Genomic DNA, 4696 nt, shown 5'->3' with positions numbered 1-4696 from the left:
AACCGGAAGTGGCGCTGTAGCTCAAGTGGTAGAGCGCTCGCCTTGAGCTGAAGAGCTGAGGGACAGCACCCAGGCCCAGAGTTCAAGCCCCACGACCAACAACAACAACAAAAAAAAGAGTCTCACATTCTCTCCTGCCCGGGCTGGCTTTGAACCGCAATCCTCAGATCTCAGTCTCCTGAGTAGCTAGGATTACAGGCGTGAGCCACCAGCGCCCGGCTTACATTTTCTTTTTTAGTTGGTCGTGGGGCTTGAACTCTGGGCCTGAGTACTGCCCCAAACTTCTTTTGCTCAAGGCTAGTGATCTACCACTTGAACCACACCACCACTTCCGGTTTTCTGGTGCTTAATTGGAGATAAGAGTCTCACAGATGGGGGCTGGGAAGATGGTTGAGTGGTAGAGTGCTTGCCTTGCATGCATGAGGCCCACTGTTTGATTCCTCAGCACCACAGAAGCAGAAAAAGCCGGAAGTGGGGCTGAGGCTCAAGTGGTAGAGCACTAGTCTACTGCTGAAGAGCTGAGGGACAGCGCCCAGGCCCAGAGTTCAGGCCCCATGGCCGACAAAAAAAAAAAAAAAAAAGTTTCACAGACTTTCCTACCTGGGCTGGCTTTGAACTGCGATCCTCAGATCTCAGCTTCCAGAGTTGCTATGATTTTTTTTTTTTTTTGCCAGTCCTGGAGATTGAACTCAGGGCCTGGGCACTGCCCCTAAGCTTCTTTTGCTCAATGCTAGCACTCTACCACTTGAGCCAGAGTGCCACTTCTGGCTTTTTGTTGATATGGTGCTGAGGAATGGAACCCAGGGCTTCATGCATGCTAGGCAAGCGCTCTACCACCGAGCCACCTTCCCAGCCCTACATTTTCTTTATCCATTCATCCACCTATAGGATGACCCTATAATCCCATATATGGGAATTTTGCTTTGATAAACATGGACATGTAGCTCTCTTTTTTTTTAATTTAATTTTATTGTCACGGTGATGTGCTGAGGACCTACAGTTACATATATAAGGTAATGAGTACACTTCTTGTTGAACATTGTTACCCCTTCCCTAGTTTTTTCTTCCACTTTCCCTCCCTCCCTCAATCTCTCTTTTATTTTTATTCCTTTGGATATATACCCTGGAATAGTATAATTTGATACAATGTAGTTCTACTTTTAGGGCCATCCACACTGATTTCCATAGGCTGCACGGTTTACATTCCTACTAAGCATCTATAAAAGTCTCCTGATAAACGGGCACTGGTGGCTCATGCCTGTAATCAGGAGGCTGAAATCTGAGGATCACAGTCTAAAGCCAGCCTGGGCAGAAAAGTCCTTGAGATTCTCATCTTCAATTAACCACCCTAAAACAACAATTGGTAGTGAAGCTGTGGTTCAAAGTGGTAGAGTGATAGCCTTGAGCAAAAGAAGCTTAGGGGCAGTGCCCAGGCCCTGAGTTCAAGCCCCACGGTGGACACACACACACACAAAAAGTTTCTCCTGAATGCTGGTTATGTGAGTCATACTTGTAATCCTAGCTTTTCAGGAGGCTGAGATCCTAGGATCATGGTTCAAAGCTAGCCTAGGCAGGAAAGTCAGTGAGATTCTTATCTCCAATTTACCACCAAAGAGCTGAAAACTGAGCTGTGGCTTAAGTGGTAGAGACCCAGCCTTGAACAAAAAAGCTCAGGGACAGCACCTAAGCCTTGAGTTCAAGCTCTAGGACTGGCACACACAAAAAGTTGCTCCTGCGTGGTGCTAGTGGCCCAGCTGCTAGTGGCTTACTTTCACTTTGCTACTCAGGAGGCTGAGATTTGAGGATTACGGTTTGAAGCCAGACTGGGCAGGAAAGTCTGTGAGACTCTTATCTCCAATAAACTATTCAGAAGAAGCTGGATGTGGCACTGTGACTCAAGTGGTAGAGCACTAGTTATCAGCACAAAGTGGCTCAGGGACATTGCCCAGGTACTGAGTTCAAGCTCCAGGACCAGGAAATTAAAAAAAAATAAAGTTTCTCCTCCCAGCCCTTATCAGTTGTTTTCTGGTTTCTTGGGGATAGCTATTCTGACTGGAGTGATCTGGAATCTTAGTGTATTTCTCTAGTGGCTGAAGATGAACATTTTTCATGTGTTTATTAGCCATTTTTGCTTTTCAACACTATCTGTGTAGTTCATTTACCCACTATTAGCTGATTTTTTTTTTTTGGTGCTTACCTTTTTAAATTCTTTATATATCTAGATACTAGCCCCCTGTCAGATGAATAGCTGTCAGAGATTCTCTCCCATTTCTGTAGGCTGTCTCTTCATTCTAGTAGTTTTCTCCTTCCTTTCTTTCTTGTCTTGAGCCTTGAACTCAGGGCCTAGGCACTGTGATAAGTGCCCCTAGTAACGAGCTGATTTCTCCAGATTCAGAGGAGGGAGGGAGAACTCGCGTCCCTATCACCAGACAGTTGCTTAAGAAATGTTTTCCTGGGGCTGGGAAGGTGGCTCAGTGGTAGAGTGCTGGCCTTGCATGCCTGAGGCCCTGGGTTCAATTCCTCAGCACCACGTAAGCAAAAAGAAAAAAGCCGGAAGTGGTACTGTGGCTCAAGTGGTAGAGTGCTAGCCTTGAGCTGAAGAGCCGAGGGACAGCGCCCAGGCCCAGAGTTCAGGCTCCACGACCGGACCCAAAAAAAAAAAAAAAAAGAAATGTTTTCCTAATTGTGACCCCTCTGTACAGTATGTCAGTATGTTCACAAAAAATAAAAATTAAAATTTAAAAAAAAGAAATGTACTCATTACCTTGCCCTTGTAATTGTAACCCCACTGTACGGTATTTTCACAATGAAAAAATAAAAGAATTGCAAGTTGAAAAAAAAAAAAAGAAATGTTTTCCTATTAAATCCCAGCGTCCAGTATGGGGTAAACTAGTGGTGGGCAAGATGGGCCTGGCCCTTCCTTCAAGCAGCCAGAATGAGGAAGCCAGGCAGTAAACATGCACTGACTAAGCGCACGTCTGGAAGGTGGTGCAACCTGTAATCCTGGCACTGGGAAAAGTGAAGCTGGAGGCTTTTGTTTTATTTTTAGCCAGTCTTGGGGCTTGAACTCAAAGTCTGGGCACTGTCCCTCAGCAACTTTTTCTCATCACTAGCACTCAACCACTTAGCCACAGTGCTACTTCTGGCTTTTTTTTTTTGTTTATGTGGTACTGAGGAATCAAACCCAGGCTTCATGCATGCTAGGCAAGCACTAAGCCGCATTCCCAGCCAAAGGAAAACATATATATATATATATATATATATATATATATATATATATATATATATATATATATATATATATATATATATATATATTTTTGCCAGTTGTGGGGCCTGACCTCTGGGCCTGGACGCTGTCCCTCAGCTCTTCAACTCAAGGCTAGTGCTCTACCACTTGAGCCACAGCTCCACTTCCGGCTTTTTCTGCTTATGTGATGCTGAGGAATCGAACCGAGGGCCTCATGCATGCAAGGGAAGCACTCTACCACTGGGCCACCTTCCCAGCCCAAGGAATACATTTCTTAAGCAACTGCTCTGGATGATGGGGATGCGAGAAACACATTTACTGAAAATGAGCCTCTGGTCCAGTCGGGTTCTCCCACCCTCACAGTCTGGAGAAATAGGCTCGTTACTAGGGGGCGGGGCGGGCCGTTACTAGGGGCGGGAGCTGGCAGTGAGCCGGGCGACCATAGAGAGCGGGGCGCGGCTGGAGCGAGCGGCCGGATGCGGTCACCATAGAGACGGCCGACTGACAGGTAGCGGAAGAGGAAGCCGTGGGCCGGGTCGTGAGGTGGCAGCGGCTGCGGCGGCGCCGGCTCCGCGGACACCGGGCTCCGTTCTTCGTTTCTCTCCCAGTCCTCCGGGCCCGGGCCAGAGCCTCCGTCCGGCCCGTGCCGTCCCCGGCCCCGCTGCCAAGGCCTCTCCTTCCGCGGGAGTGGGGCGTCCCTCGTCGTCCGCGGCCTCGCGCCCCGGCGCGCGTGAGAACGGGGTCCCTGCCCGACTCCCCGCGGCCCGGCCCGCCCAACAAACCAGCCGGACAGCCGCCCCTACTCTGCCGCTGCGGGACGTAGGCTCGGGGACGAACGGCCTTCGGGTCTTGGCCAGGGCTGAAGTTGGGCTGCGGGTCGCCGGGGGCCGAGCGGAGGCCCTGGCCCGCCGCGGTCCGGTGGGGAGGCAGCGGCCTTCCGCCGGCCTCGCACGCCCGGTCCTCCCCCGCCGCTCGGCCCCGTTGGCCTCTGGGGTGTCGCAGTGCGGTCGCGGGGGCGCGGTGAAGGCCGGGCAGCGGGTCGCTCGCGGGTGGACAGCGCGTGCCCCGTAGATTCCACGCCGCGCGCGCCGGCGGGAACGCGGGGAGGAAGCCCCCGCAAAATGGCTGCGTGAGCCACGCGCTCCCCTGAGCGGCTGGCGGTGCTGAGTCACCGTGTCTGCCCACCTCATCTGGGTGGGCAGGCTCGTTTGCAGCCCGCGCGGCTGCTGAGGCTTGCGTGGGTTTCTTGGACACACGCGAGTAGGGAGGAAGGAGGCCCCGGCCCCTTTTCCCTGTGGCTGCCTGGGCAGTAACTCCCTTCTGCAGCCTGAGTGGATCTGGATGCCTTCAGGCAATGGTTGGAGAGTGGTTTGATGGCTCGAGTGGGGTGTTTTTGTTTTGGGTGGCCTCTGATCAGTTGCTTCTGACTCTGACTTAAACCCTGCC

Source organism: Dipodomys ordii, unplaced genomic scaffold, assembly GCF_000151885.1.
Source record: "Dipodomys ordii isolate 6190 unplaced genomic scaffold, Dord_2.0 Scaffold101, whole genome shotgun sequence".
NCBI classification, from domain to species: Eukaryota; Metazoa; Chordata; class Mammalia; order Rodentia; family Heteromyidae; genus Dipodomys; species Dipodomys ordii.
This window is presented reverse-complemented; position numbering follows the sequence as displayed.